Source organism: Petromyzon marinus, chromosome 14 (assembly GCF_048934315.1).
Source record: "Petromyzon marinus isolate PM22_M1 ecotype Great Lakes invasive population chromosome 14, UKy_Petmar_22M1.pri1.0, whole genome shotgun sequence".
NCBI classification, from domain to species: Eukaryota; Metazoa; Chordata; class Hyperoartia; order Petromyzontiformes; family Petromyzontidae; genus Petromyzon; species Petromyzon marinus.
Window position 1 is genome coordinate 9677723 of NC_133680.1, and position 23216 is coordinate 9700938.

General features: G+C 45.1%; 1 protein-coding gene across 1 annotated transcript in view; it reads left to right on the forward strand.

Annotated features, from left to right (window-relative positions):
* The first annotated feature begins 4422 nt into the window (after positions 1–4422).
* LOC116942327 (filamin-C-like) overlaps positions 4423–23216 on the forward strand; it is a 106892-nt gene continuing 88098 nt past the window's right edge. Inside the window, exon 1 of the mRNA XM_032954092.2 lies at positions 4423–4584. The gene's annotated coding sequence lies outside the window, so the exon portion shown is untranslated. The remainder of the gene's footprint in view (positions 4585–23216) is intronic.

A 23216-nucleotide genomic window follows, 5' to 3' on the forward strand; every position in this document is an offset into this window, starting at 1 on the left:
AGAACATCCAAGAATGGCAGCTTGCCATCTTTCTCCACTTCCATGGTGGATTTGATGGCGGGGTGTCTGGAATTAATGTGGTCTAGGAAAAGGTTCAAAGCCGGGAGGCCATGTGGCCAAATGACGAAAGTGTCGTCTACATATCTCTTCCACAGGGAAGGTCTGAGGGTGGAAGTCTGGATGGCGTCTGATTCAAATTTCTCAGCTTCGATGTGGTCTCTTTGTTCACCAAGGTCCCAGTACCTGATACCATTGAAATAAGTGCAAATTTGGTCCAACATGGACTAGACCCCGATACACCTGCACTGGTTAGGCACTGCCTCAACAATACCTACTTTACTTGGAATGGCTCCTTCTACAAACAAAATGAGGGTACCCCCATGGGATCCCCGTTGTCACCAGTGATAGCCAATATTTTCATGGAGAAATTTGAATCAGACGCCATCCAGACTTCCACCCTCAGACCTTCCCTGTGGAAGAGATATGTAGACGACACTTTCGTCATTTGGCCACATGGCCTCCCGGCTTTGAACCTTTTCCTAGACCACATTAATTCCAGACACCCCGCCATCAAATTCACCATGGAAGTGGAGAAAGATGGCAAGCTGCCATTCTTGGATGTTCTGTTTGAGAGGAGACCTGATGGCTCATTGGGACATTCTGTCTACAGGAAACCCACCCACACAGATTCCTGCTTGAAACCTGATTCCCACCACCACCCGACGCAAAATAATTATCTCATCAAAACGTTATACCACAGGGCTCATTGCATTTTGGACCAACACCACCTGACCAGTGAATTAAAACATGTACATCTGGCCCTAAAACGGAATGGATACTCTGACCGTACCATGCGCCAAACTGTTTCTCCCTCCATACAGAAACAACCACTTGATACTCCGATCAAAACCATCACACTACCATATATAGCAGGCGTTACTAAAAAGATTTCCAAAATTCTAAACAAACACAAGATCCAGGTCCGGTTCAATACAGTACACAAAATACGTGACCTGATCCCTTCCGTGAAGGATATCATTCCTGACTTACAGTACCCCGGAGTTTACAAATTGATCTGCACCTGTGGTGACTGGTATATCGGGGAGACGAAACGACATGTTTCTGACCGAATTCGCGAGCACAAATCAGATTTGAAACACGTCTGAACGAATTATTCTGCCGTAGCTGATCACTGTTACAACACTGTGGGTGATCACGATCTAATTTTCTCTGATACCAAGGTTCTTTGCAAACCCACGGGTTTTTATCAGAGATTGTTTCACGAGGCAATTCAGATTTACAAACACAGACACAATTTCAACCGAGAGGATGGTTTCAAATTAAGCAACCATTGGAAAGATGTTCTGAATCAAACCAAACATTAAACTAATTTTCAATGGTACAGTATATTTTTTCAAGTAGTGGTATCCCAAACTTTCGCAGCTGCTCAAATTCCCTTTTCACACCATCAATATGTAAACTTCCCCCTCCCCCTCTCGCCGGTCTGCACTTGCTCCCCCCCTGTACATCGTTCATCATGCTAAGTCCGCCAATTAAATGCTATTTTTTATGCTAATTCCTTTGTCAAGGCGCTCTGTTTCCTCTCACACAGATTAAAGGTCGCGGTCTGAGCTTGGCTCTGTTCACTCCAGCGCTGTCCTCTTGACAGTCTGCTCCCTTCACCTGATGAAGGCCACTTGTGTTGTGGCCGAAACGTCGTGAATTCTTTTACGTGACTTCACCGAATAGAACCAAAGAGTATGATGTGTATACTCATCACGTGTAGAGTGATGTGTACACTCATCACGTGTAGAGTGATGTGCATACTCATCACGTGTAGAGTGATGTGTACACTCATCACGTGTAGAGTGACGTGTATACTTATCACGTGTAAAGTGACGTGTACACTCATCACGTGTAGAGTGACGTGTACACTCATCACGTGTAGAGTGACGTGTATACTCATCACGTGTAGAGTGATGTTTATACTCATCACGTGTAGAGTGACGTGTATACTCATCACGTGTAGAGTGATGTGTACACTCACCACGTGTAGAGTGACGTGTACACTCATCACGTGTAGAGTTACGTGTACACTCATCACGTGTAGAGTGATGTGTACACTCATCACGTGTAGAGTGACGTGTATACTCATCACGTGTAGTGTGATGTGTACACTCATCACGTGTAGAGTGATGTGTATACTCATCACGTGTAGTGTGATGTGTATACTCATCACGTGTAGAGTGACGTGTACAATCTTCACGTGTAGAGTGACGTGTATATTCATCACGTGTAGAGTGACGTGTACACTCATCACGTGTAGAGTGACGTGTACCCTCATCACGTGTAGAGTGACGTGTACACTCATCACATGTAGAGTGACGTGTACACTCATCACGTGTAGAGTGATGTGTACACTCATCACGTGTAGAGTGACGTGTATACTCATCACGTGCAGTGTGATGTGTATACTCATCACGTGTACACTCATCACGTGTAGAGTGACGTGTATACTCATCACGTGTAGAGTGATGTGTATACTCATCACGTGTAGAGTGACGTGTACACTCATCACGTGTAGAGTGATGTGTAAACTCATCACGTGTAGAGTGATGTTTACTCATCACGTGTACACTCATCACGTGTAGAGTGACGTGTACACTCATCACGTGTAGAGTGCTGTGTATACTCATCACGTGTGTACACTCATCACGTGTAGAGTGATGTATATACTCTTCACGTGTAGAGTGACGTGTACACTCATCACGTGTAGAGTAACGTGTACACTCATCACGTGTAGAGTGATGTGTACACTCATCACGTGTAGAGTGATGAGTCCGGTATGTAACCCTCTCGTGCTGAATTGTTAAAAGAAACAAATAAATAACAATTGAAATCTTGCTTTCACCTGATTTTAGGATTCACGAGGATCCCCCTGACTTTAGTTGGTTTGAAAGTTAAATATAATGTCCTCGTACTGTGACCATGCAAATCATCGCGGTCCACCACGGTGTGTACGATACTTGAGAGAATTAAATAAACACAACTCGTTTAACTGTCACCGAATATCAACGATCATACGCAGCCACCCTTGCGAAGGAGATAAAATCGGTGGAATTTCACCTGAACAAATAAAGGCCATTATTGTACTTGACAATGCCCGTTTCCTGGCCACCGCTGTGAAGTGGCACATTCGGGGTAATGTTGTATGTGACCCGGCTTAAACGTGATCATTGCAGTGACAGAGGGAATAATGTATACAGTAACATAGAGAGATATTCCTACAGAATGATACGAATGCGCTTTAAAGGGTTACATGGTGGCGACAAAATAGCAGGAGGGGAATTCATTCATCAATACATCTCGTATCTGCACAACTTTTAGCCATGACTCCTCATAAGCAAGGAAAGTTTTCTCCCTGGGTAATTCCAGTTTCCTTCCGCACGCAAAGCATTTAATAACGGAATTGGCGAAACATCCCAATTAAGGGTCCCACTGACGAAGAGGCCTGAGACTTCTTGGATAATTAAAACGCATTATTAATACAGAATTGCTTAAATGGGATTATTTATTTGAGTTTTAACCACCTCAAAGATAGAGAAAATACACGCTTGATCTTCTCACTCAGCCATGCCAACGTGCTTAGCGGTTAAGCCCTAAGACACGCTCCATAAAAAGACCTTACAGGCAGTTGGTCCAAGATGTGTTAACGAGCGCCTATTCAGTTTGGCACAACACACAAAGGGTGGCTGTGCTCAGACGCGGTGATCTCTCCCAAGTGATGTCCACGTTACTCCCGGGCATGGGGCAGAATACATTCAGGTACAAGATGTGGCTGGTTGTCATCGCTGGCCGGGTAACTGTGGCCGTGTAGGGATCGTAACAGAGCGCGCGCCACTACGACAAAGATCCCCCGTAAGGCCTTTGCTGCAGACTAATGGGGAAAGTGCTTTTGGCGAGCACCCGATCAGGCTGACAGCTGACGAGGCGGTAGCGTGGCCAGAACAACAAAAAAAAGAAGTCACACCCGGCCGCCTTTGTCTGCCCAGTGAGCGCCGACGTTTACACACCGCACCAGCTAATCATTTCAGGGCTGAGTCTACCTAGAGGAGGACTTGGCAAGGAATGAAACTTCGTAGCGCAGTGCGCAAAAGCCAACGTGCCACTCTGCGACAATTTGACGCACACACACACAGAGACACGCGTGCACGCGCGCACTCACACACAAGAACACAAATGTTTGGGAATGAAAATTCCTGGCCCGGTGTCTGGCCGCGCGTGGGGAGGGGCTAAACGGGTGAGCATCAGCCCCAGGGCTCCCTATTCTTCTCATTAAACAAGAGCCAAGTTTCTATCGGGCGGGTCCCACAGTCCATCCAGCCCCTATGCACCCACCCCATCCCTCTGCCTCTCCACCCACCCACCCTGCCCTTCCCATCCCATCCCCACGCCTTCCACTCTCTCTCTCTCTCCTTGCCGGCACTTGTAGACGCACGCTGGCGTTCACTACATCGCACGCGTGTGAGATAGCAGTCCTAACCCAAGAGCCATCCCACCCTTGCAGCAGGAGACACTCGCCCTGTAAGTTTGCGTGCTTGCTTCTGCTGTCATCGGCTTCGTGAGCCACTGGCTCTGTAACAGATAAACTAACTCGCTAACTATGCACGTGTGTGTGCTCCACTGATTTTGAGTATGTAAACATTAGTCGTGTGGTACATGCATACATACAACAGAGTAAGTGTGTGCGTGTTGTGCATGATTAACTTGTGTGTATTGTAACAAAATATAGTGTGCAGCCTTCGGTCAATTCACTGCTGGATGAAGGCATTGATCTCCATTGTCCTGTCAGTCATAAGGAGTTTGTTTGACCATACCTGACATCACCCCGGTCGTCCATGCAGGTTGATGAATGGAGTTGGATGCGTCAATGTGTGCTTTATCTGTGCTTATTCATTACAATGTCACCATATCCACTTCACAGGTATGGCTACAGAATGGGTTAAGCGTATGTGCACATGCACATAGGCACACACACGCGTTCTATATTAGCACGTATGGGTATTATATGCCACGTTTAACCATTTATATATCTAGAAACAATTATATTTTGTCAGGGATATGTGTAAGTGTTGTATCGCACACGTGAATATATACTTAGACAGTACTCTTAAACATTATGTAGATGTATGCATATGATATATTGTTCAATTATATTATGTACATATTGTGAACACATTCACGTGTGCTTAGCCACGCACACACGTGATACAATGCATTATTAACCTATTATCGTTTCATCACACACTCATGTAATGATGAATATGTGTGCGCGTGTGAACATACGTAGGGCTTTAAACGTGTTCACGCGGGCATGTATGTTTAGACACGCGAGCATGGAGGAGCTTCCCAACTTAAACACACTTCACGTGTTTATACAACGTGTGTGTGTGTGCGCATTCAAAAGTGGGGAGCTGGGGTGTAGTGGTTAGCGCAACTTCGCTGCGAACACAGCGACCTAAGTTTCGCTCCTGCTCACGATCAACATCAGTGGCGAATGTCCGAACCGGTCCTGCGTCCCTCCTAGGTCGACGTAGCCTTAAATGAGTACTCGGTGCAGTGTGTAAACATCAGCAGTGGGGAGACAAAGGCGGCCGGGGGTGGTGCTGACCACACAGCAGGTTTCTCGGGGGGTCTTTGTCTTTGCATGCTCCTGGTGCCGTTCCCGTTCTGCTGTAATGTGCACCGGTGCCTACTCTGTCGAGGGCGATGGTGGCACGTAAAATAAAGATCGATTTTAAAAAAAATATATATATAGATTCTATATGTGCGTGTGTATTGCGACGCGTCCATCATCTGGAACGGCGATGAGGGAGGCAGGCAGGCAGGGCAGTGCCCATCGGGGATTTGTGGAGGCATCAGCCTTGGAAACCGTTCAGTGTGTTGCGTTTCAACGTGCACGCTGGCTCTGCCGCACAGCGCCGTCGCTCCTCCAACTCCTGTCCGCTGGCCCTGACACCAAATGATCAGCTCGAGTCTGCTGCTATCGCTGCTATAACGCAGCCCTGGAGCGAGACGAATTTTTGGAATTCGGTGCAACGAGATTGATGTGCTGCGCTGCATGCGCGTTGTTATGGCGTTATATATATTAAAAAAAACTGTTAAAAATGGGTTTATAAAAATATGTTTTTTTGTGAATTATTATCTGTCAAGGCTAAAAGCCTTTGCTGCGCTTCGGGACGGTTCGACTGCGGTGCCCGTAGTTCTATACGCGGCTTTGCAGCGTGGTCTGAACGCAATCGGACAAGGCTGTGGCTCTGATCGGGAAGTTCCTCGACCAGTGCCGGATTATCCTCGTAGCAAAAGTAGCTGCATATGTAGTAGCTACTACTACATATGTAGTAGCCCCGCGCTAAATGCTTTCAAGCTATCAATTCCGGTTCATTCGCTCTATTACTATAGTATTATATTGCCTTCAACTTTTATGAACGACTGGGTGTTCAAAGTTAGCGATTTGTCGTATTATCTGGCTGTGTAGCAAATGAAAAAATAAAATTACTTTAGTATGCAAATTAAACATTCGTGATAATGGGGTTTTCCCCTTTTTTTCTGGCAACAAAACAGGTGTTAAGATGTTAAAACACCAAACTGAAACCTTTTACAAGGAATCATGTCTGCATTAACCACAATACTTGTGGTCAGAATGCAAACAAAAAACACTCTGATAATACATGCATTGTCTTTGAAGCTGATTGGTCCACACCAGAGACAGCTTTCTTTTGATCCTTGTCTCAAACGGTGTTAGACCAGAGGACGGCAAAATTTAGTCTTTTAATATTTATTATTTATTTATATTTAGAGCCCCTTTATAACATATGCTACAGGCCCCGCACTAGCTTCATCCGGCACTATCCTCGACCAAGTAGCAAGTACGATGGCTTGGACAAATGTTAACAGGCTGTTAAAGGCCACATTCGATGTAAGCGGGCTGCTAAGTCTGTGACTATGGCTGTGGACTCGGGCGTAACGTGAGCGACGCACCGCTGCGAGCCTCAAAACAACACGAGTTCGGCTCCGAAAGAATTTCTCTTTTTCAAAAGACGCCGTGTGACCCCCCCCCCACCATCACCTCATCCTCCTCCCCCCACACCGAGTCTCGCCCGACAGTCGTCACGGGTTTACGTGGTGACGGATTTGATAAGTGGTGACGACGTGGGGTTGGTTGCGGATAAGGTTGCATTGCTCCGCAATTATTTTCTTCTTGGAGTCTTTGGTTTTTTTTTTGTTGAAACGACGGCTGCAACGTAGCGCCGGAAGGCCTGGTCGTCAATCGCAGCCGACGTGAGAAAGTCTGTCGTCCCGATGAGCGCTCGTGTCGGTCGACGGACCCTAAGGCGCGGCTGGAAAGTCCACAGTCGTATGGCGGAGCCAGTCTATCCCGAAGCACAGCTGCCCACGGTTAACACGTGCGCACAACCGTAGGTGCACACTGCGGCATTTTAAGAGCTCTGATCATCACTGGACATCTGTGAAAAAGAGCTTTAAAGCTCATCGGATTAGTTCAGGATGAACAAATATTCTGATTGGAATATTTGAAAAAATGGAAAAATTAACTGGAATCCCTCTCGCCTCTGTCCACCTGGTCGTATAAATGTGTTCACCACAGTTAGTAAGTCGGCATGATGGGGTGTGGTAGGGTAAAGTGTGACTACTCCCATCTCTTGCTAGACATCTGGCCAGCTTGGAATAGTAGGCCAAATACCCCAGAGGGGCTGGCTATGATGAATTTAGTGGAGACCCTTCCACATGCAGTGGTGTGAGCAAGAAATGGCAGGGCTGCACTTTTACCTATGCTATTTACCTATAATAACATTTCTGGAATAAATGCATGCACAAGCCTATAATTAAATGTCATACACACAGTGCGTTAAATGCTCTATTAGTTTAGTATAAAGTTGTAATTCATACAAACACTGCACGTGCGTGTGTGTATATATATCTCTACGTGAGCTTTATGCAATGATTTAAACCGCAGGTTATATTTCACATGCTGTTGTGGATAAATCGAAGTACAAAAAACACCTTTGTGAAGTCATGTGTGGTTTTATACTCAGCTGGGTGCCATGGTGCAGCCAACTCTAACAAGCGTCACCAGTGAGCGCTGAGGAGCTCGCTTCACTCCACGAGTGTGCTCACCGCATTAATTGACCGCTCGAGAGAGAGAGAGCGAGCGAGAGCGCAAAGTGTGAATTACCTCTAGAGGTAAGTTCGCAAAAGCGCGCCTTGCATTCGCTCACGCGCTGTCCAAACGCAACAGACAATTGGACGTGGCCCATTCATTCAGAGAAGCTCGGCAAGGACGAACACTCTCGAGGTTTAGATATTTACAGGAGGACGTGAGCCGCGAGGGTCCAGGTAGTTCGCGAACGCCTCTCCCGTTCGGCCAGCACCACTGCAGCACAACTGGTGCTGATGTTCATCCGCGACCACAGAGTTGATTCGTTTGTTTGGGCCCAGCCCTAATAGAGAGGAAGCCCACGCCAAGTTATCGTATCAATCGCACCCAGTGCCGAATTATCCTAGTAGCAAAAGTAGGATATATGCTTACGGGCCCCGCACTTTCAAGGGTGCCGCGCTAAATGTTTTCAAGCGATAAATTCCGGTTCAGTGATTCTGCACTTGCTCTATTACTATAGTACTATGCTGCCTTTAACTTTTATGAACGACTGGGTGTTTAAGGTTAGCGATTTGTCGCATTTTCTGGCTGTATAGCAATTGAAAAAACATAATTACTTTACAATGCAAGTTAAAAATGTGTGTTTTACTATGTATGTGTATTTTTATTTATTTAGGGCCCCTTCATAACATATGCTACACGCCCCGCGCCAGCTTAATCCAGCACTGATTTCACCCTCCTGCACACACACACATTATGGGGTTTCTGCGCTATGCTGTCTTGAACGTACAATAATGTATTTGAGGAATCCATGAGAATGACGAGGGGAAATGAAAGCTGTTCTCAGAGTGAGCGTTGTTTGCGATCCGACGGCTGAGATTGAGAACCGTGCCAAAGGAAATCCAGAGGACGTGGTGATTTATTCCAACTTTGCACACATGTTTGCAGTAAAAATTTACCATGAATCAACAGCAAAAAATAAACACGCTGTTCGCATAAGACTCGTACGATCAAAAGTGAATCACATTTGCGTGAATAATCTCTTTGTATTTAAGTTGGACCTGCCAACGCGCTGATTATGTTGTTATTTTGCATCACTGTTTTTGTTGTTGTTGTTTCTCCGTTCGCCTCTTCTATAACCTCTTCTCACACCGTTACACTTGAACACGCTTTACTTAGGGGGGGGGGGGGGGAGATAACAAAGAGCTGACAACGCTGCAGTTGCAGGCTACCGTGGAGCGCTGTTGGGTGTTCTGCCACCGATCCGTTTGAGCTCGAGCAAACAGCAGCGAGTGAGACACGTCCTTAGCTGGGGGCTGTGGCGGTGAGGTCAGGTCGGCTGGCGCCACTGGAGGGTTCTCCCCGTCTATTGTTCGGCATGCAGTCTGCAGCTCCCAGAGAGACGCCCCCTGGGACTGTGGCTTCAGTGGATAGTAAACACTCTGGGTCACTGTTTCACATCGACAAAGACCCCCCCCCCACCACCACCACCACCACACAACCCCCCCTGTGTAGCCTAAACAGACTTTTGGGGCAAGTGCTTGTTCGCGAGCAAGTGCCTATGAAGGCCGGCACGGCACACGAGGGGGTGGGTTGCCAACACCACGACCGGCCGCCTTTGTTTCCCTAACGGAGATTTGTACACAATGGTTGCACAATGCACCAGGTACTAATTTGAGGCTGAGTCGACCTAGTGGAGGCCCACGACCGGATCAGATAATCACTGGTGTTGGTCGTGCGCGGGAATCTAACTCGGGTCACCGGGTTCGGCGCGGAGTGCGCTAACCACTGTGCCACCGCTCCCCACACGAGATCCTACATTTTATACAAAAGCAATGGGTGCAACGGGTGGCACACTTGATTTATAATGTAGAAATCGCTGGTTCGATCGCCCGGTGCGGTAGGTGAAACAATAGTGCAAGTTTCTTAAATTCCCACTGCCCCTTTCCACCCAGCCGTATAAATGGGTCCACCACAGTTATTAAATGGGTGGGTCACGTGTGATGGGATGAAGGGTAAGTACTCCTACCTCGTCCGTAAAGTCCGGCCAGCATGAAAAAGTAGGACAAATACCCTCTAGAGGGCCTCCTTTCTGCCAGCGGTGATGTGAGCAAGCACTCACAGGGCTGCACCTTTGCCTATTTTCCACAAGCAAAAAGCCCTTACCCGGACTGGATAAGACATCAGGGCATCAAGCTGTTCGTGATCATATTTGTTAATCTTCCCATCGCAGTGCCATGCGCGAGCGCGCGTGGTTTTAAATGCAATCTGTAACGTTGGTTGCCTCCACGCTCTCTCAAACATAAAGCTCGGCTATTTCTTGAAGGTCGACAAACTCCTTTTCATGTGTATTGTAACGTTTTTGATTATCTTTCTGAGTTGCATTGTTCCAAGCACACCGCAATTGTCCATCTTTTCCTGATTGCTGTAAGAATAAACGCTTACACGCGGACGCGTAGAAACCGCAATTTTATCAACGTAAAAATTAAAATAACGGTAATTTATAACCTTACGCCAAACTAATCACCGAGGGCCTCTGCAAGCCGTGTCGGTTGTGTGGGGTTATTTTGCCATATTTCATCACGCTTCGTGTGGACTCACTGTTCATGATGTCAGCTGCGGCAGGGAATAAGAACCCAGATATGCCATGATTTGTGTGCCAACCGTTGCACAATCTTCCCTACTGCTTTACGGGCATATGTAGTAGGAGACGGGCCAAGAGGAATAACGTTGAATGTTGGAATGTTCGTTCGTTCGTTTCTCAGTCCGCTTGTCCTGACGAGGGTCGCGGCGGCAGCGTGTTGAGTAGTGGCAGTCCAGACCTCCCTTTCTCTGGCGTCAGACTCTAGCTCTACATCACTATACACTACTATACACTACACGACTATTCACTACACTATTCACTACACCACTATTCACTACACTACTATACACTACACTACTATTCACTACTATACACTACACTACTATACACTGCTATACACGACTATTCACTACACTATTCACTACACCACTATTCACTACATTACTATACACTACACTACTATTCACTACTATACACTACACTACTATACACTGCTATACACGACTATTCACTACACTATTCACTACACCACTATTCACTACACTACTATACACTACATTACTATTCACTACACTACACTATACACTACACTACTATACACTACTATACACTACAATTCACTACACTACACTCTACACTACACTATACACTACGCTATTCACTACACTATTCACTACACCACTATTCACTACACTACTATACACTACACTACTATTCACTACACTATACACTACACTACTATTCACTACACTATGCACTACGCTATTCACTACACTACTATTCACTACACTACTATTCACTACACTACTATACACTACTATTCACTACACTCTACACTACACTATGCACTACGCTATCCACTACACTACTATTAACTACACTACTCTACTATACACTACTTTTCACTATACTATACACTACTCTACACTACTATACACAGACTCTAGCTCTGCCTGGGGAAGTCCCAGGCGTCCCGCCAGCAGCGTGTGCAGGGCCGGCCACGGGAGTTTTCGCCCAGTTGAATGTTTTTTTGAAGCCGTGGCGATTATAATTATCATTTGGTCTTCCACAATACCTGGCGCCGTTACCGTTCGTTGCCTTTCAGGCCAGAGAACGCCAAAAGGCGAACATCTTAACACCTGATTCATTGCCAGAAAGGGCAACACCTATTCTCATTCCTCATACTTGTGCAGATGTTGTCTGTCTCTCTCCATACAGTCTCTCCAGGCCCCAAGATCCTACGGAATCACGAGCGCTAATGCAACGAACCAGAGCAGGCGACCGTGGCTCACCCGAGATTGCTCCCACAGTCTGGAGCGCTCCCAATTAATTACCCCTTTTCACGCGAAGCAATCCAATCACCAACTACGTTCCAAAGGGCACTTACAAGCAAACAAAAACCCTGGCCTGTTCCATCTAACTCGGTGGAAGAAGAGGCATTATTTTTGTTCGAATATCGGTACCCGAAACTCAATGTTTCGAGAGCCGCAACGCACGTGAATCGGCGCTGCGTACAATGCGTCACGGAGCCGTCCAGAGTGAGCCACATGTTGCCGACCCCCTGCTCGGACTCTCAGCGGGGCTCCGCGACTCATCCCGGATCGCCCTGGAACTTTGCCGTTCGTTCGCGAAAATGAAAATTAGTACATTACTTGGGTATTTCGGTAATAAGTCACGTAGATAACAAAACAACTACGAGCTTGTGTTGCGATCGAAACGTCGTAGTTTTACGAATTCCTTGCAGTCACGAAAGCTTTAACTCAATTTACAATAATGTATTTTCGTTAAAAAAAAAACATTTGGAATTGCTATATTTTATTCGAATTGAAGCGCTACAAATCCCGGGACGTTCATTTGTTGTTTTGGCAGACTGTTTGCCGCTTGAGTGTGGGGCCCCTGACTTGTTTATCACGATTGTCTTTGCACTCATTTGTGTTTTCGTTACGCAATACAAAAAAAACCCGCGCGCCGACTCTCCTGCTGCCGTATTCCCTCGAGGATTCCGCCGTGAACGGAGACTCGGCGTCCCCGTTGAGGGGCTCCACCTGATTATTTTTGTTGACAACGTCATCCAACACTGCTTGCTTACACCACCGCATCTGTGCATCGTCGTCCCGCACACGCCGGGCGGAAGCGAGTTCGTCGTTTGGTCCGCAAATGACGCGCAAATGTTTACAGCCCGCACGTGGTGTCACCGGGGGGTGAACGTGGGTCACGCGAACCCCGGTCATCCTCGAAGCCGCAGCTCTTGGCTTGGACATCGAACAAAGACGGCGGTCACCGCATCGCGCGCTTCCTTTCGGATGCGGGTCTTGCGGCCGTCTGGAACGCTCTTCCTGCCGATATTAGGAGGCCTCTGGAGCTTTCGGATGCGGGCCTTGCGGCCGTCTGGAACGCTCTTCCTGCCGATATTAGGAGGCCGTTGGAACTTACGGATGCGGGCCTTGCGGCCGTCTGGAACGCTCTTCCTGCCGATATTAGGAGGCCACTGGAATTTTCAGATGCAGATCTTGCGGCCGTATGGAATGCTGTTCGTGCCGATATTAGAAGGCCACTGGAGCTTTTAGATGCTGGCCTTGTGGCAGTCTGGAACGCTTTTCCTGCCAACTTGAAAACTCACTTCTTTAGAACTGCTTTTTGTGTTTCGTTTGTTGTCCTTCCCCCCCCCGCACCTCCGATTAGCATGGTTGGCTACGTACGGTGCGAAAGAAGTTCAACATCCGTACGTACATTTTGCACGGGACATTTTGTGTGGCTGCCCGTGCTCAGAAAGGATCCTTGTGCTCAGTGACGAGCAGATCACGCCCACACGTCGTCTGTCCGCCTGTCTCGATGGTCAAAGGAAATTTGTTTTTTTTTCCAATGCGGAAAGGAAGCAAGGCTGCGTGCGATGTGATGTCATGCGATTGCTTCTAAGGGTCAGGAGGTCGAAGGTGAAGGTCGTAATGGCCCCGTCAACAGCTCGCAAATGGAAAACAATCAGTAGAGCCAAGGGAAGCTTTGTGACGACACAGAGAAGCACTTTAGTGCTTTATTTATTTTTTGTGTGTGGAAATTTTGAGTTATTCAAATATTGCTTAGATAACGTTTTAGGCTCATTTGTCGGTGGAGCAATGACGCAGTGGTTAGCGCACCGTGCAAGTAACCGCGTTTATAGCCGAGTTCGACTCCAGCCCATGGCTAACGTCAGTGGAGATTGATTTCTGAACTGGGCATCCGCCCTTCGCCAACCCTGCAGTGACCAGCGTGGTGAAGCGTGGTCCAAACAGCCGCCCCCATCCCATCTCAGGCTAGCAGTGGATTAACAGAGCGTTGTCAATTACTAATCTCTGTGCTTGAGAGCTGATTGCATGCAGTGGCGAGGCAGGTGACCGCCACTGCTATGTTCGTGCCTAACCACCGCTTGCAGGACCGCCAAGGCGGTTGCGTTAATGGTACTCGCATATTAATAAGATTGGCACGTAGGTTTCTGCGCTTGTACCCGTACGGCGCTCTGGTGTGTCGTTGTGGGGTTGTACAGCGCGCTGCTTAGAGCATCACGTCTCGCGTTTCGATCCACGTGTTGAGAACTGCATCAGGAACAGTTCCTGAATTCCATTATCACTTGCCGCTCATATCTGATACCATTGTGGTATGACTGATAAGAAGCAGCAGTAGGCTTGCTCTTATCCTCCCTACTCAATAGCAGGAAGACAAACGCTTTGTATCCATAATAAAGGTTTTTTGGGTTAGATCGCGTTATTTATAAATGTGTCGTAACCCTCCACCACCCGACACGGCCAATCAGCAAAATAAAGTGTCACGTTGACAAAAGACAATTAGTTCACTACTTTAGCCCACCGGTGTGGTGAAGAGTGAATCCACAACATTTACAGTTTGAATACGACGTTTCGCTGGTAATTACATCCAGCATCATCGGGCAATTCGTCGCGAAAGCCTACGTGTTAAACCAAACGCTTTGTTGAAAATCAACATTGCGTTTGTGCTCATCTCTTTTTGACAGTCCTGAGCCAGGAATGGAAGTTCTACATTCCTATGGCAGGGACCCGTAGTTTCTTAGGGTTGCATGCATATTCCACCACGTGGTACAACTTCAGTGGACGATACTCATCTCACCAACCATAGAGGGACGATGGCTTGTGTTAACCCGAACCAGGATTTGGAACCCTGCACCCCACTGATTGTGATCTCTGCTGTTCAACCGACTTAGCTACATCCCATCCTCACACAGAACCTAATCCACAGCTAAGCCGCACACGGCCACGCTGTAATATGTGATATTTGCACGCGTCTATGGGGGCCTTACCGACAACACACCTCGTGTTGTGAAGGCTGCACCCGACGCAGACGTCAACGGTGTTGCGTCTTGAGATGAGTATGAACGATAGCGTGGGTGGAATGGGTGGGGTGGGTGGGGTGGGTGTTGGGATAAACTTTGCATACTCGAGGCACGGCGAGGAGCCTCAGCGCTGAGAAAGTCTGAGTTAGTTGGTGCGGTGGAGGAGGCGTTCCCTGCACTCGGAGGCATCTGTGGAATGGGAAAGGCCGTTGGTTTTTTTTTGTGTTGCTCTCCGAACTGCGTTGAGCCTACTTTGATCGGCGGTCGCGTTCATCGCAGTCAATGGCCTATCCACTGCTGGACGAAGGCCGCATTCTCTCACGATCCCGCTACGCGGCGCCCGTTCCTTGACCACCCACTCCGTCATTAGCCTTGACCGCCGGTCATCGTCCCATCTGGCCACGCGTCCTGACCAAGCCCACTCACTTTTCTTGGCAGTTCGAAATAATTAAGTTGCGCGTGTTCTCTAATCCTCGCGTTCCTCTTTCTGTCTTCCGATGTCATTCCTAGCATGCATCCTTTCATGCATCCCCTGTGCATGTTTGGGGTTCTCTCCGCTACTCAGTTTTGTCAGTGACCGTGTTTCTGAACCACACGTCATAGGCACACAGGTACCGTTACTTTTCACTGTTAGGTTCAGCTTCAACAAAATCACTTTCGCCTGCTCCCGTTGGTTGCATTGGCGCTCGTGATTCCATAGAGTCTTGGGGCCTGGAGAGACTGTATGGAGAGCCACAGACAGCATCTGCACAAGTATGAGAATTAAGAATAGGTGTTACCCTTTCTGGCAATAAAATATGTGTCAAGATGTTCAAACCCCAAATAAATACCTTTTGCTAGGAATGTGTAATGCTTTTCCATACAAATGTTTTCATACTTATTTTTTCATACTTATTTTCCATACTTATTTTGTTCATACTTATTTTTCCATACTTATTTTGTCATGCTTATTTTTCCATACTTATTTTTTCATGCTTATTTTGTTCATACTTATTTTTTCATACCTATTTTTTCATACCTATTTTCCATACTTATTATTTCATGCTTATTTTTTCATACTTATATTTTCATACTTTCATACTGCCATAAAGGTCCTGTCATGTAGTTGCCTACCCCGAGCTATAAATACTCTAATAGTGGCATTGTCTTTGTACTGTTCGCCTTTTGTCGTTCTCTGGTCTGACACTAGTGGTGATCACCACAGAACGCTATATATATTATCAGAGCATTTTGTTTGCATGTTCACCACAAGCACGTGTGGTTAATACAGACTTTATTCTTGCAAAACGTATATATTTGATGTTTGAACATTTTAACACCTATTTTATCACCAGAAATGGTAAAACCTATTTCTTATTTTTTCTACTTTTGATACTGACAAAAAGGTCTCATGATATCTACACACGTTTTAATAAAAGATAATAAACATTATTTGGAGACGCTGCTGTATCGGCAGTAGTGCACACGCACAATGAGCAAAACTCGCAACACTTCTTCAACAACACTGCCTTAAAAGAAAAACACTACGTAAAAACGGCGACGTTTTGGGTAATGACACTTCTTTAAAGTAAGTTTGTCTCAAGTGAATTGCCTGAACGATGTGTGAAATAGTGGACTGAGCCAATGTTAGTCACATGATGTGACTTTCATTTTGGATGATGCCACATTCGAATATTTTTTTTGGATTGCGTTTATATCTAACTACTATAATTAACACAATGCCTCGTAATAAATAAACCCAGATCTCATCAGATCGCAAATGCTAAGCTGACTTATGCCTGGACAGTGATTGGATGGGTGACCTCCATGCGCCACAGGCAGCGGTAGAAATGCATTGTGGGAGGCAGAGGGTGGTGCAGGAAAATCCCCCTCGCCTTCACCAGTGTGGGGAAGTATGGTCAAATGTTCCTCACGGCCCCGTTAGGCCTGGTCATGCCCTCATCCAGCAGCGGATTTACAAGAACAGGCGGCACATGTACCATTATCGGACACTAGGCCTGAATTTTCTGTTGTTTATGTATTTTAACTTAAATTAATTTTCCATTTCCTTTGGGAGCATTTGCCTTGCTTTCTGATCTGCTGAAGGCTTGCATTCATTTGTGATGGTGGTGGGGGGGGGGCATAGTAAGTGTGCACTTTCCTATGTGCCTGCACTCGTTGAGTAATCTATGGGCCCCGTGTTTTTACAGGCGTATTTCTTATTTATCCCAGAATTGCGGCTGAACCAACCATTGTTCCTGGTGGGATTGTAAATGTCTCTTATAATGTAATTTAACATCTGCATTCATCTCAGCTGTAACCACGGTGAATGGTTCAGCGTTTAATGACACTTAAAACGTTATTTTGGAACAGGAAAATTCACAGTTGGTAGAACAGCTTCATCATTATCAACGATCATCGCCATCGTCATCACCACCGCTATCATTATCATCATGAATATATATTTTTTGTCAATCATCATCATCATTCTCCCCACCACCCCTGTATGTATAACCACATTGATCATCACCTGATGTGTCTTCACTTCACAGCAAGTTGTAACTGGTTGTTTTTTTTTAGAGATGAGGCCCTGACATAAGAAGATGAAATTACTAACATCAGGCTCAGCACTGCCAGTGAAGATGAGAACTTTCCAATGATCATCTGTGACATGCGTTTGTTTTGCTTGAACAATAACGCATTTGTAACATTTGCAAACGCCCACGACTGTACAGTACATCAATCCCTCGTTTCTCGCTAGGGATATGTTCCGGAGATGCTCGTGAATAGCAAATTTCGCAGATAACGATATTGTCGTTTTGAACCATCCATAAATAAACTATTAAATACATGAACATAATAATAATAATAATAACACAACAAAAACATTGGTGATAACAAACATAAATTCAATACAAATAAGTATTTAGGCGTTAAATACTAGTTTAGAAATTAACGTACCTTAAATTATGATGCTGGGCAGTAGAAGGATGCCGTATGTCTCGTACGGACATGGAAGCAACGTCTGCTGATGCTTCCAATAGTGCTCTCTCCATCACTATCATCACTCTCTCTCATCACTTTATCTCTCATCACTTTATCTCTCGTCACTTTATCTCTCGTCACTTTATCTCTCGTCACTTTATCTCTCATCACTTTATCTCTCGTCACTTTATCTCTCATCACTTTATCTCTCATCACTTTATCTCTCATCACTTTATCTCTCATCACTTTATCTCTCTCGTCAATTTATCTCTTATCACTTTATCTCTCGTCACTTTATCTCTCATCACTTTATCTCTCGTCACTTTATCTCTCGTCACTTTATCTCTCGTCAATTTATCTCTCATCACTTTATCTCTCGTCAATTTATCTCTCGTCACTTTATCTCTCATCACTTTATCTCTCATCACTTTATCTCTCACCACTTTATCTCTCTTCAATTTATTTCTCATCACTTTATATCTCGTCACTTTATCTCTCTTCACTTTATCTCTGATCACTTTATCTCTCATCACTTTATCTCTCGTCACTTTATCTCTCACCACTTTATCTCTCATCACTTTATCTCTCATCACTTTATCTCTCACCACTTTATCTCTCATCACTTCATCTCTCATCACGTTATCTCTCGTCACTTTATCTCTCATCACTTCATCTCTCATCACTTTATCTTTCGTCACTTTATTTCTCTTCACTTTATCTCTCACCACTTTATCTCTCATCAATTTATATCTCGTCACTTTTTCTCTCTTCACTTTATCTCTGATCACTTTATCTCTCATCACTTTATCTCTCACCACTTTATCTCTCACCACTTTATCTCTCATCACTTTATCTCTCTCATCACTTTATCTCTCTCGTCAATTTATCTCTCATCACTTTATCTCTCATCACTTTATCTCTCTCACCACTTTATCTCTCATCACTTTATCTCTCTCACCACTTTATCTCTCGTCACTTTACCTCTCATCACTTTATCTCTCTCGTCAATTTATCTCTCATCACTTTATCTCTCATCACTTTATCTCTCATCACTTTATCTCTCATCACTTTATCTCTCATCACTTTATCTCTCATCACTTTATCTCTCACCACTTTATCTCTCTTCAATTTATTTCTCATCACTTTATATACTCGTCACTTTATCTCTCTTCACTTTATCTCTGATCACTTTATCTCTCATCACTTCATCTCTCATCACTTTATCTCTCGTCACTTTATTTCTCTTCACTTTATCTCTCACCACTTTATCTCTCATCACTTTATCTCTCATCACTTTATTTCTCATCACTTTATCTCTCACCACTTTATCTCTCATCACTTTATATCTCTCGTCAATTTATCTCTCATCACTTTATCTCTCATCACTTTATCTCTCATCACTTTATCTCTCACCACTTTATCTCTCTTCACTTTATATCTCATCACTTTATATCTCGTCACTTTATCTCTCATCACTTTATCGCTCATCACTTTATCTCTCATCACTTTATCTCTCATCACTTTATCTCTCATCACTTTATCTCTCTTCACTTTATCTCTCACCACTTTATCTCTCATCACTTTATCTTTCTCATCACTTTATCTCTCACCACTTTATCTCTCATCATTTTATCTCTCGTCACTTTATCTCTCATCACTTTATCTCTCATCACTTTATCTCTCGTCACTTTATCTCTCGTCACTTTATCTCTCATCACTTTATCTCTCACCACTTTATCTCTCACCACTTCATCTCTCATCACTTTATCTCTCGTCACTTTATTTCTCTTCACTTTATCTCTCACCACTTTATCTCTCATCACTTTATCTCTCATCACTTTATTTCTCATCACTTTATCTCTCACCACTTTATCTCTCATCACTTTATATCTCTCGTCAATTTATCTCTCATCACTTTATCTCTCATCACTTTATCTCTCATCACTTTATCTCTCACCACTTTATCTCTCTTCACTTTATATCTCATCACTTTATATCTCGTCACTTTATCTCTCATCACTTTATCTCTCTTCACTTTATCGCTCATCACTTTATCTCTCATCACTTTATCTCTCATCACTTTATCTCTCATCACTTTATCTCTCTTCACTTTATCTCTCACCACTTTATCTCTCATCACTTTATCTCTCATCACTTTATCTCTCGTCACTTTATCTCTCGTCACTTTATCTCTCATCACTTTATATCTCATCACTTTATCTCTCACCACTTTATCTCTCATCACTTTATCTCTCATCACTTTATCTCTCGTCACTTTATCTCTCACCACTTTATCTCTCATCGCTTTATCTCTCATCACTTTATCTCTCATAGCTTTATCTCTCGTCACTTTATTTCTCATCACTTTATCTCTCATCACTTTATCTCTCATCACTTTATCTCTCATCACCATCTCGCATCTTTACTTGACTTTCTCTCGATATAGTCGTGGCGAGTTCGCGGATAGCCACAATCGCGGATAGCAAGCTCTTCAACAAAACGAGGGAATACCGTGCTGCATTTGAAACAGACACCAAGATATTGTTGCGGGGAAACCCTTGAAACAATACCGATTCAAAAGCAATTGCTAATCGGTGGCGCACGTGCTGCGCTCCCAGTTAAATAGTTATCCGAGGTCAAGAAAGGCAGACTCCCTTTCTCTCACGAGGCCACTCGCTCACATGAGAGGGCAACGCCCGTAGGTTTGTCTCGTCGAACTATCCAGCTTCGATTCGGAAACCCACTTGGGATAGCCGGCGGTAATCCGCAAACCGAAGGAAATAGGAAAATAGCGGCTAAATACAAACGAAAAAGTGTCACGGAAAGGGTGCTGTTGTGAGAGAAATGTACAACTAAAGTGGGGTTTTTTTAACTTCTTCTTGCAAATACCCTGGGGGCAATTTCTCTAAATATAAGGAGCTGTCCTAAGTTTATTACGTTTGCGACATTGGCCCCAGGTGGCCAAAAAGCCTCGAAGCTAAAAGGTTGATGATGTCTAAGCAGTGGTTTTGGACATTTTCGCAGGGAGTGCGGTAACACAGAGCAATTAGGGCCACATTCGAAGCTACTTTAGAGCGGTAATTACATGTGACCCACTTTACAAAGTGCGGCAAAATTGAGTCATTTTATGAAATTATGTCGTATTACTGTACGCGTAATGCCATTTTAATAGAATTCGCACAAAGCCACGGTCTACTTCTTGTGCCTCCCATGTTGATCCTCGGCGCTTCCCCTGTGATCATTATTATTGCCGGCTTGTGATGTTTCTGAGCTGATGAAGCGGTGAGTTGCTCAATGGCGAGTCGACGCTTTCAAACGCAAGTTTGGATCAACAATAACACCACCGACTCGCGGTCATGATCGTTTTCATTTCCTCGGCACATCGCCACCCATCGCCCTGGCTATCGGACGTTGCTTTCGGGTTACACCGGGGAGTGGGGTTGTTGTTGATGTTGTGCTGCACAACAACAACAACAACACGAGGTACAAACCCAAACAAAAACATGGCAGAGCTGTAACGTCAGCGTAACCGCGGACAATCGACGCGGTGACGTCGTCGGCTTCGTCATCGTCGACGTCATCGTCGATTGCTCAGCACGTCGAGGTGATTGCTGCACATGGTGGGAGGCAAACGGTGAATGTCGAAAGGAGAGACTTGGTCTCGGCCATGCGAACGTGGAATTTCCACCGCTGGATCAGAACGGCCGGTGGGGATGAACGTCGCCGAACGTTGATTAAAACGCGGGGACACTATATAGTTGATTATTTTATTATTACTATGATTATTCAAAGGTGATTTGAGTGTCAAGCGAGAAGCATTTAAACCGCATGCATCTGTTGTGAAGAGCAACCAAGGGATCTGATGTCACATTCCAGCCACCTGCAAGGACTCTGCTTATGGCCCCAACTCGGCTTATGAAACGGTGTCTTTCAGTGGAGATGCAAGGGCTGAGTGTTATTGTAACTTTATCCAATTCTATAACTTGCCTTCTTGAGAGTGGCAGCCAAGGCAAGTCACAGCACGTGCTGGAGAAGCAATACCGCTCACCGGCACGGAGCAATACTGACCGTGTAAGATCTTTGAGTTAGACAAAATACCTTATATTAGCGTTCAGTAAAGGATCTACAAGTTCGCACACATTATATAGATCCAAACTTCCGATTTAGCACATAACCTCTTGTCTGTATCACCCATGGGTAAAGTGGTGCATTATGACAGTTTGTTCTTCATGGCCTGTTTGCAAAAAGCGTCAATATGAGTATGTATAAATACGTATCAATTTCAGTACATATTAATGCCTTCAGCGCCCTGAGAAATATTGTTTAAGGGCGCTTTATGAATTTTAATTATTCCAGGGGTCTCTGGTTCGACAAGCATTCAGGAGAGAGGCGATATTCTTGGGTCGTTTGGCAAAGTCACGTAGATAGGCTCAAAGAAAATAACAAAAACTACTACTATTTTCTTTGAACTTTTCTACGAGACTTTACCGAAAGACCCAAGAATATGAATTCCTGCAGTCACGAAAGCTTTAAGTCGAGAGAGGCTATTTCAGCATTAACGAGTCTGACAATTTGAAGCTGTGAGACAGGCATCCTTTTGGATCCAGATGTTAACGAAATGGGCTAAACACATCTCCAACCCTCTCATTGGACAACCACATCCTACACACGGTAATATCATGGAAGGCCTTACAGCTCTTCCGACCGATGCTGGCACAGGAAACACGCTGGCTTGCAACATCGGTCGTCTTCACAGCGATTTTTGGCTCGTCATTGAACAAAGGCGGTCACCTGCATCGCGCGCTTTCAGATGCGCATCTGCGGCCGTCTGGAACGCTCTTCCTTCCGATATTAGGAAGCCACTGGAGCTATGCACTTTTACATCTGGATTGAAAACTAATTTCTTTAGGACTTATTTTTGTGTTTAGTTTGTTGTCCTTCCCCCCGCACCTCCGATTAGTAAGGTTGGCTATGTACGGTATGAAATGAGTTCAACATACAAACATAAATCATGGGTGTTGTCCTGGCGATTGCAAATCCATCCGTGACCCGTCACGTGCCATCTTCGGCATGGGACGCAGCCACATGGTTTCCGTGACTGCGCTAAAAAACCTTTGCACTGGCTTCGTGTCAAATTCAGAGTCACGTGCAAG